The sequence below is a fragment of the Micromys minutus genome, assembly GCF_963924665.1.
Source record: "Micromys minutus genome assembly, chromosome: 15".
Taxonomy (NCBI): Eukaryota; Metazoa; Chordata; class Mammalia; order Rodentia; family Muridae; genus Micromys; species Micromys minutus.
In genome coordinates, this window is record NC_137984.1 from 1019004 (window position 1) to 1030751 (window position 11748).

Consider the following 11748-nt stretch of genomic DNA (forward strand, 5'->3'; position numbering starts at 1 on the left):
GTCTCCTCTTGTTGAGAGATAGTGGGTTCAAATGATACCATAAGTCTCTTCTGATCCCTTGCTTCATTTTATTTTGTCACAAGTGACAGGTGTCTAAGCTGAACAACTTTCATTTTTCTTTAGGACTGGCAACCTTGAGCCTGTGGAGGTGAAGACTTCAATGCAAAAACCCATAAAGCAGTAAACTATCCTCAGGATTTTCTTGTTATGCATATGTAAGTCTCTCCCCTTGACTTAAGCATAATTTATCTCCAGCTCAAGGTGGAGTTAATATCTAGGCTTTGCCTTTCCCTTAGCTAGCTTTCTCCTTGTCCATTCAAGCAAAGCTTGAGCATTTCCCTCTTGCATTTTATTTTTTAATTTGTATCTTTGATGTCATTGAAAGGGCATTTTAGGGACAAGGAACTGTTGCCATTTGCATAACTCCCTTAAAACATTTTAATAATTTCATAATTAATACCGACTTTTGTATCTAAAGACAATGGAGGTCAACAAAACTGGCATTCTAACTAGATTTAGAACATCCACGGCTGAAATTTCTGGAGCTGTGCATGAAGTTAATATCGGAAGAGCAACACTAGGGGTCGCCCTTCCTTACTGTAACATCTTAGTCATTGTCTATGTCTAATTGACATTCCATTAATCTCAGAAGAAAGTAAGCACTTTTGTAAGAAAAGCAAACCACTTCTTCTCCAAGAATGTTAGTGATTTTTATGTTTTTGTCCCTGTCTTGCCAAGAAGACAAAATTTGTTACCGAATCTTATGAATATGAAAACACTATGGAGCTTTTTGACCAAAACAGTTTTGGGAATAAAAATTAAATCTGAATCAGATCTATTGAGAGAGTAAACATTTTAGTGTTTATAAAGACTTCAAATAACTAGATTTTAAAAGTTTTCCATATATTATTATTTTAGAAATGAATAAATACCCTAATAAAACAGTATTCACAAAATGAAATAGTTAAGACTTCTGATTGTGTTGGTGAATGTCCTTAATCCTAGGGCTCTGAAGGGGGATTTCTTTCTTTCCTTCCTTCCTTCTTTCCTTCCTTCCTTCTTTCTTTCTTTTTTTCTTTCTTTCTTTCTTTCTTTCTTTCTTTCTTTCTTTCTTTCTTCCCTTCCCTTCCCTTCCCTTTTTTCCTTCCTTCCTTCCTTCCTTCCTTCCTTCCTTTCTTTCTTTTCTTTTCTTTTTTTAGTTAAGCAGTCTTTAATGAAAGCCGTGCAAGAGATGTCTCTACTCCTGCATCTTCTCGATCATTTTTTCCTTGTGTTTGCCCTTTTCCTTCCCTACTTGTTGGGACTTGGCTTTCCTCTCCAGGATCTTCTTGCTGTCCTTGTCCAGCTTTAGCTAGACAAGATAACCACCTTGCTGGCGTGGATTCCCACATGGACCATTGTTCCATTATCCTTCCCTGGCTGGACTCATTCAATGTAGATGATGTATTTCTTCCTGTACACTTGGACTACTTTGCCAATCTGCTGGCATCTGTAGTGTCCTCGAACAACCTGAACTTCATCAACCTTTCGAATTGGCATAGACCGAACATTATACTTCTGTCTCAGTTCTTTGGAAAAAGGGGAAGACACAATCTTCCTCTGAATGTGAGAAGTTGCACTGAAATGCCCTTTGCGGTTCTTGCTTCAGTCAGAAGTCATGAAGGGATTGAACTTCATCTTGGCGGCTTGAGATCAAATGATGGCCACAAAAGGAAAGAGGTGAAGAGGGATTTCTTCAGCTCAAGGCCAGTCTGGTGTACATAGTGAATTCTAGTCTAGCCAGAATACAGTTTCAAACAACGACAACAACAACAACAACAACAACCCCCCCAAAACAAAACCAAAACAAAACAAAAACAAAACCAAAAACCATTGTTCTGCTACATACACTGTTTACTTATATTTTAGTGTGTGTATGTGTGTGTGTGTGTGTAAATATATTTCGATTTACAATAGCACAAAGAATCTGCAGAATACCAATTGATAGGCTTAGATTTTTCTTCACAGTTGAAGGTTTAAGATGTTTTATCAGTTTTGTTAGAAAGCTCATACATAAATCTACATTTTATGTTCTTCTCAGCAAGAATATTTCAAACATAATATGACTATAAAATACCAATATTCTGTTCTTAACTATTCAGCACTTTTAAACATTGCTTTTAAAACTAGAGCAGTGAATGTAGCTTGGTTGGGACAGGGCTTGCTTAGCTTGCAGGAATCTCAGTGCTGGATCCCCAGCACAACATAAAACGGAATGTGATGCTCTGCCTGTAATTTCAGCAATAGGAAGTAGAGATAGGTTAATCAGAAGAAGCTCAGGGATATCTTCAGTGACATAGAGTTCAAGGCCAGCTTGGACTACAGAAGACCTTATCCTAAATAAGCAAACCCCCAAAATATATGATACTATACATAAGAAACCTTAAAGATTCTATTTAAAAGCTCCTAGAACTAACAAACACTGTTAAGAAAGCAGCAGGATACAAAGTCAACATTTGAAAACCAGGAGGCATTTTATATATAATGAACATACTGAGAAATAAAGAAAGAATAATTCCATTCTCCATAGCTTAAAAACACAAAGGAATAAACATATCTAAGGATGTGAGAAATCTCTAAAATGAATATAAAATGCTGAATAAAGAGATTGAAGATGACACAAAAAATGGGAAGTTCCGAAATCAGAGATTGGCAGAATTAATATCATAAAATGTCTATATTGTTAGAAGTTGTCCACACGATCAATGCAAATCCTTTCAAAGATCCAAGGATATTCTTCACAGGAGAAGAAAAAAATCCAAAAATGAATATGTAGGAAGAAAAAAGGCCCTGGATATTCAAAGCAATCCTGAGAAAAAGAACAATGTTGGAGGTATAAAGGTATAATTATCTCTGACGTAAAGTTAACTAGCACAGGGCCATAGTGACAAGAACACATTATGGTACAGTCATACAAATAGGCACACAGATCAGTACAGTAGAGTAGATGGCCCAGAAGTAAGCCACACTGTTAGAGCACATGGTTTTTGGTAAAAGCTCACATTGGTTAAAGACATCTCCTTCAATATGTGGCTCTGGGGAAGCTGGATATTCAAGTGTAGAAGAGTGATGTGCCTATGCTCATCCTGTAGAAGAACCAATTCCATATGGAAGAGATACCTTAGTGTGAAAAGTGGGACTCTAAAATTGTTAGAGGAAAACCAGAGAAAGCAGTTCAAGATATAGGCATAGACCAGGACTCTAAAAAGACTCTGGTCACCCAGAAAATAAAACCACGTGTTGATAAGTGGGCTTAGATGATGTCAAAAGCCTCTATATCACAAGAGAAACATATATATAGAGAAACAAGGTGAAGAGACATCTATAGAATGGGGAAATATTTTTTAGTTATAGATTTGACAGATGATATATATATATATATATATATATATATATGAAGAAATTAAATTTCAAATGCTATCCAAGCATGGGACTCAATAATCATGTTAATTAAGTGAACAGAGAGTCTTCAAAAGATACCTAAACATACCATAGAGGTACTTACATATCCATATTTATGGGCATTTGAGATAGCATTTTACTGCATAGCTCCAGCAGTACTGAAATTCACTGTGTAGATCAGGGTGATCTTGAACTCACAGTAATCTGTCACATCTACCTCTTGAGTACTGGTTTTAAAGAGGTACACTACCATGCCAGGTCATTCATATTTACTATATTAATATTCACAGTAGCAAAGGTATTTGTCAACACCTAAATGGACAAAGAAAATGTGGTGTATACACACAATGGAGTTTTGTCCTGCCATGTGGAAGAAAGACATTGTACCATTTGGTGGTAAATGGATACAAGTGGAAGTCAACAGAGAAGAGAAGAGGAAACATGAAGAGTGAAAACAGGCAAAGTTTATGACATCATCAAGTGAAAATATGTTGTTGAAACTCATCACTATGTGATAAATATATGAAGACAAAAGTCTTGCCCTGTCCTCTCCTGACTTGCATTATTTTCTTTTTTTTTGAATATAATTTTGTTTAGCCTTTTGTTCATCCTAATGATAAAAGTAGAAAATTGGGTTGCTAATACTTCTTGTGTGCTAAGTACAGTTTTTTTTAAATAACATTTTCATTTTATAAGGGAATAAACAGATACTTTTGCATTTCCTTAGTACCAGAGGGTGAATTTGATGCTATGTGAGTGAACTGAGAGTCTTTGTTCCTAATGTCTTGTCAGGTTGTAAGCCTACAGCTCAGAAAACTTCATTATTAACTATATACCACACCTAGCAAGCCACCTTAAGGCAAATGTTGGGCTGGGACTGTATTTTAATGTTATATAAGAATTTCTTATGAATTACAGCATTCTATCCTAAAGGGAGGCTCCTTAAGACTCAGGAAGTAATATAACAAAAATATTAAGAAAATAAACAAACCATAAGTCTCAGGAAGTCTCAAAAGCATATAATACTCACAAAGGCCTCCTTCAAGGTTGTAGAAGCAAGGTACCTTCAAAGTTGCAGCTATTGTGAGTTGTCTAGGGTGTACTTTTGGTGAATCACCCATGTACCTATGACTATCTGCTCACCCATACCTAAGTAACCTCAACAAACTCACTGGTTCACTAACCTATTCTTTGGATGGGATCAATTCTTTGGTCCATAATCAGTATCATATCTGGAGTAAATTAAGATGCACTTATATGTCCCTAGGAAAGGTCCCACAAAATTGTGGGTAGAGTGCTTGCCCAACATGGGTTCTTAGCACCATATAAACTTTTGTGTGCCTATAGTTCCATTTGGGAGGTGGAGGCAAGAGGGTCAGACTTTCAAGGTCTTTGTCAGCTACATAATGAGTTCAGTGCTAACTTTAAACTGAAGTGTCATAAGACCATGTTGTAATTTTGAAGAAAGTGTTTATTATTATTGTTGAGACTGATTCTTATATAGCCCATCATACTCTAGAACTCGGTATGTTATTTTAGAATGATTTTAGAGTTTTGAATACAGAACTAGGGTTGCAGAGTTGTCCATCCATTCTTAGTGTTATATCAGCTGATGACTGACCCAGAGCCTCATGCATGCTAGAAAGTCCTGTGCTATAGCCTTATCTCTAAAGAAGGATTGTTTGATATATATATATATACATATATAATATGTATTTACCAGAAATGTTTTATTATAATATATAATTTTTAAGATATTGCATGATCTATAATATATTACATATAATATTATATTGCTATGATAAAATATATTGTCTTTGGGGAATATATAGTGGATTACTATGATGGCTACATGGCAGTAGTTGGGAGTCACAGGAGATACTACATTGTGTCCTGAAAGTCAGCTAAACTAACCTAAAGGGAAGCATTTCATTAGCACTGAGTCTGTTGCCTATGTTAGAAAACTGACTGAAGAAGTTCCACAGTTCAGCAATATTCATGTCTGTGTGTATTTGAAAGGCAGCAAGGTATCCACAATGATTTGATGAGACTAAATTTATATTTGAGATATTTTCTCCCCACCTAGTTAAGAACAATGAATTTCTCTTTACTTAGTAATATCTTAGCAATATATATGTACACACACATATGTATATATTCAACCCATGTTGATTATATTCCCAGTTTCATACACTAAATCTATAAACTCACTGAAGGTAAGACTATGTAGTTTTCTCTGGCATCCCTAATAACTGTCATCATGCCAAATATATAAGAAACATAAAAGATAGACTATGAAAAAATGTGCCCTCAGTTTTTAGGAACACTGACACTGAGATATTTTTCAGTACTTAAGGGAGAAATTGGGGCCAGATTCATGGAGATGCTGTTAGGCAAGTGTGGTCAGTTAGTGATGGTTGAGAGACAGAAGAAGAGATAGATATTTCAAGGTGATTATGCAGTATGAACAGTGAGAAGGAAGAAAGAGAAGAGATGTTTATAAAGGAAATAGAAGAGAACAGAATGGAAGAAGCAGGTAGGAAGGGGTTAAATGTTGCTTACCCATCTAACCAAGGTAGCTGCTTTTTGGTTTATGTTCTTTTGTTTTCTTTGGACAATTTTCAAGTGACATCCTAGACATTATGCTAAAGAAGTCAAAAATATTTTTCCAAACTAAATGTGTTCTAGAAAATTGAACCTTCTTCACTTTGTTTTCAGAACTGACAGAGCTCTGAGGGTGGAAGAACCAGCCTCCTGTATTCCAGATATGTATTGAGGTATCTGGCATCCACGCATACTGCTTTTGTTGATATTTTATCTGAATTGGTAAAACAAATCTTATGAAATCTGCCAGTTTCCAGTTTGGCCAATACTGTTTATACACACAGTAGTTTTGGAGTTTAGAAATTTTAAGGGTTCAGAGGTCCTAAAGAGAGTTACATAGTTGTCTTTGTGTTGACTTTACCTGCTCTACATTTCCTCTTTCCTCTCAATGCATGCATATCTGGTCAGAGAATAGAATAAAGAAAATAGAAATTCTTTTTGGACTAATGAGTGACTGTATCAACCTTGTACTTGAATTGGACATTTCAAGCTTCATGTTGCTCACAGGTATTTGGTTTTTTTTTTTTTAAATTTTTTATTGGTTATTTTATTTATTTATATTTCAAATGTTATCTCCCTTCCTGGTTTTCCCTCTGCAAACTCCCTATCCCTTCACTCTCTACTCCCTGCTACTATGAGGGTGCTCCCCACACCTATTCCCACCCCTACTTCCCGATCTAGCATCCCCCAATTCTGGGACATCAAACCTTCATAGGACCAAGGGCATCCCACCCCATTAATGCCAGACAAGGCTATCCTCTGCCACGTTGCAGCAGGAGCCCTGGGTCCCTCCATGTGTATTCTTTGGTTTATGGTTTATTCCCAGGGAGCTCTGGGGGGTGGAAGGTCAGGTCTTTGGTAACAATTATTCCACCAGATTTTAACCTGCTTTGTTTTGAGAGGGAAAGTCTTTGCCCCACTTGGATATTTAGGAATATACTACCTTCAAAATGACTTTTAAATAACATTTTGTTTGGTTTTGAGAAGAAAACAGAAACAGTTTTCACCTATTTACTCTTAGAATAAATACAATGCAACATGCTTCAGACATTTTTCTCTAAATTCCTTTAATTCTCCAAATCTGGTTCGTTGAGTACTCTAGACACCCTATACCAGGCATCATTCACCATTCTCTACATATCATGTTGAGAGTCTTGCACATGATTTTGAAAGTATTCTCAAAATGTCCCTCTTCCCACTCATCATTTTAGCCCTGGCCCCAACTTAAGCAGACATTATTTGGGAACACATAGGCCAACTGGGTCAAAGAATCAGGGAAGCTAACTGCAGATCTTCAAATTTACCTCCTTTCTTCCAAAACCAATCCCCCAGTCTCATTTTCAGCTCTGTAACACACTACCTACTGTGGCCTCCCCCCTTCCTTTCTTTCCATGTATCCAGTAGATCATGACACTGTCTTCTTCAACATATCTTCCCACACAACCAAGGAGAAGATAAAGATACCACATGATAAGACCAAATTACATAATATTTATCTTTAGGTTGGAAAACTCCAACATAAAGATGTTAACCACTTTTAAGAAAGCACAAGGATTAAATAATCTCAGAACATCAAATTGAAAGAGGAGAAACTCTCTCTGCTCTTCTCTCCCTCTCTCCCTCTCTCCCTCTCTCCCTCTCTCCCTCCCTCTCTCCCTCCCTCCCTCCCTCCCTCCCTCCCTCCCCCCCCTCTCTCTCCAGAACAAACTAACTGAACTCAACAAAAAACACTTGTTGACATCTCTTAACATCAAAGGTCTCATTTCCCCAGCCAAAATGTCTTAGACTAACAATGGATGCTAAAACAGAATTTATCCTTCTTCTGTATCCAAAAAACACATCTTAACACCAATGATAGTCATAACCTCATGGGAAAAGAATGCATTAAATAGATGCAAAGAAAATGGATATAGGGAACAAGCTGATACAGTCATTTTAATATCTGACAAAATTTAGATCAAAACTAATAAGAAGAGATGAAGAAAGATACTACAGACTCACTATCTTAGTTAAGATTACCATTGCTGTGATAAAACACAATGACCAAAGCAACTCAGGGGTAGGTGGGGTTTTATTAAGCTTATGCCTTCGAATTATAGCTCATCATCAAAGGAAGTTAGTATAAGAACTCAAGCAGAGCAGGGAACTGGATATAGAGACCACAGAGGATGACTATTTAATGGCTTACTTTATATGGGTTTTTCAGCTTTCTTTCTTATGGAACCCAGCACCCTCAGGGCAGAGATGACAACATTCACAATGGATTAGACCTCTTCCCATCAATTGCTAATTAAGAAAATGCTTTACAGGACATGAGGAAATCAGAAGACAACCTGTGGTGGGGTCATTTCTCATTTTCTACTATGCTGTTCCCAGGGATAAAAACTCAGTCCATCAGGTTTAGTGTCAAGCTTCTTTCCCAACTTGGCTGTCTTGTGGCCCAAAATAATTTCCTAATGCCATATTCATTAACCTGTAGAATTTTTTTAAATGGTGAGAAAGTATATAACATCAAACTTGTTCTCTCTTTCTTGCTTTGTAGTCCAATCCGATTTTGAACTTGTGGTGATCCTCAGTTACAGGTGTGATCAATTATGTCCAGATAAGAGTTACACTTTGGCCCTTGCAAGTATGCAGCTCATTGTTAATTGAAGCCACACTGCTGTACTTTGTCTGTGACCCAAAGTCTTTGTTCAGGCAGTGTGCATTGATATGACCCTCGTGATTCTTTTCTGTTTTATGCTGAGACATAGAACAAGTTCTTCAAATCCTCTATACCTATTTATTCTTACATTCTCTTGAACTTGAACATTACCTGTATGTTTCACTTTGGCTTTCTAATAAAACTAACAATATTGGGCTTGAGATCTGGTTTAGCTGTGAACATCACTTGCTGCTGTGGAGACCCACCTACCTACGTTCAGTTCCCAGCACCCACCTCATTGGCAGACAACAATTTGGAAGTACAGTTTCAAGAGATATGATATCCATGTACCTCCTCAGGTACCTGCAAGTTCATAGTTCACATAAATTTACACAGTTATAGACAGAAGCACACACAGACACACACAAGAACACATACTCAAGTATACACACAAATGTATACACAGGCCCATACATACTCATATACACACAAGCTCACACAAAGACACACATACACATGCACACCCAAGAAGTAACACCCAAGTAGACATATACACAGATACACACACATGTGTGTGTGCACTGATATACACACATACACATATGAATACACAAATAAAAATCTTAAAACTACTTTTTCTCATGCCTTATTGTCTCATATCCCCGGTGTTTACTCAGTCCTTTGGGGTTTTCTTATTAACTAGCCACTGAAAATAATAAATAAAATATGTAGTCTTTATTAAGAGTAAACCAAGATGCAGCTAACTGCAACTACACAGTCACATCTTTCCTGAACATTTAACATATGCTCATCTCATAATCAAACAATTCAGGAATGGGGTACTATAGATCTGCCTTGCTCTGAGATACTATGTATTAGTTCACTTATAGAATATTTGAAAATGTATAACAGGTTAATCATGAAGGCAAATTAGATAGACAATATTCTATCTAAAATGGAAATATCACTTCAAATGCTAATATGAAAAAGTAAAGTTGGGGCTGGAAAGATGGCTCACTGGTTGAGAGCACCGACTGCTCTTCCAGAGATCCTGAGTTCAATTCCCAGAAACCACATGGTGGCTTACAACCATATCTAATGGGATTGAATGTCCTCTTCTGGTGTGTCTGAAGATAGCAACAATGTATGCACACACACACACACACACACACACACACAATAAAAATATAAAAAAAGAAAAATAAAGTTTTGGTGACAAACTGAAAACTTCCCATATGTCAGAGCAGGTGAATCATTCTTTTTGATATTTGATGTTATTTTTCATTAATGTATGTGCACATCTTATGGTGTGTATGTGTGTGTGTGTGTATATGTGTCTGTGTGTGTGTGTGTGTGTTTGTGTTTTATAAGAGAGTGGCACTTTCCTCAAAGCTGGTCTTACAGATAATGCTCATCTTGTTTCATGGTCTTCTTGACTGGGCAGCAAGGCATGAATGTCTACTCTCCCCACACCCCGCTTTTGAAAAAATTGCCTCATGACCTTTGAACAGTTAACTTTTTCTCAAGAGTGCATGGCTACCACTTGGCCCAATCTACACTAAGAACCTCTTTACTTCCTTTGAATATAAAGAGCTGTCATTTGGTCCAAATAAGAGAAGATGATATGTAACTCCCTGTTCTTAGCAGAAATGTAGCTGGGTGTAAATAGCAGAGGTATGGGCCATATATTAGCTACTTAATTGTTCTTAACATCTCATAGCCCTATCGCAGAAACTCTCTGCACTAAGGGAATGAGGCACTGTGTAGATGTTTCCTAGTATACAATAAACTGGTGGATCCAATCCTAGAGGTGGGGAGAGAGTGAGAGTGAGAGAGAGAGGGGGGGGGGAGGGAGGGAAGGAGGGAGAATTATGGGAGGGAGGGAGGGAAGGAGGGAGAATTATGGGAGGGAGGAAGAATTATGGGAGGGAGGGAGAATTATGAGAGAATCTGAGATCATTGCCATTCTTAACTCTGTTTGAGAACTAGGATTTATTAATTATCAAAATAAATATCTTCATCTTCCTTGCAAGTTTACTTTTTTATGAAACTTGCATTTTTATTCCTGTGAGAGGCAAAGACAAAAGGATTAGAAGCTCACAGTGACCCTGGGCTATGAGCAAGGAAGGCAGTATGTAACAAATAAAGTGAAATAAAATGAGTAATTTTCATGATCACCTGATAAATAATACTCTTATTATTTAATTTTTAATTAAGAAAAACATATACAATTATAATAAAATAAAATGAGCAAACATTGTTAGGACCTAGGTATAATGTTAGGTTCTAGGTAACAGACCCTAACTAGCCTGCTGTTATAAGGAAACTTTTTCATATGTTTCTGTTGTTACTAGGAAACTTCCTAATACCAAGATTGATTACATATTCTATTATGTTCTGTGCCCTTGGAAACCAATCACAATAGAAGTCAGTAGAACAGTTTTACATAGTTATCCACAATAAGCTTGTTTCTGAACTAACCAGTCAACAATACTTCCTCCACCTGTATATAAGCTGACCCTGGTATATACCCAACATAAGAGAGGCACCTGTTCCAACATAAGAAATATTTGGAATAAGACTTTTGTTTTGAGTAGTGTTCGAGTAGTTTAAGTTCCCAAGACCTCCCTGGGAACTTGGCAGAAAGAGACATGTATGTGGCTAACTGACATCCTGGTTGGTAACTTAAGTCATGAATGTTAGACAAGTTTCATTCTAGTATTAAAGTTAAAACATGAATATTAGACAAGTCAAGTCTCCTGCCACAGTTGAATATCCCAAACAATAGAAACAGGGTAAATGTAGAACAAAGATATATTTCTAAGGAAATTCCCTATTCTTGAATCCTGATTGGTAAAATAGCCTGGTTCAGATATTTGTGGATTTGGGGCTTAAAAGCCCTGAAAGATCTTAACTTGGGTCATGGTTCAGTTCCTGAATCTGGTCCATGGCTCTGGTTGATCAGTCCTGGGTGTATGCTCAGTAAATTACAGCTGTCTAACTTAGATCAGTTGTGTGGTTTGTGAAGCAATTCCTGGACCCCGACATTATAAAGTAGA

General features: G+C 36.9%; 1 pseudogene across 1 annotated transcript; it reads right to left on the reverse strand.

Annotated features, from left to right (window-relative positions):
• Positions 1 to 1237: 1237 nt before the first annotated feature.
• On the reverse strand, positions 1238 to 1677 carry LOC308430238 (ribosomal protein uL24-like; annotated as a pseudogene). Its single transcript has one exon. The product of its transcript is annotated as a ribosomal protein uL24-like (transcript).
• Positions 1678 to 11748: the final 10071 nt, after the last annotated feature.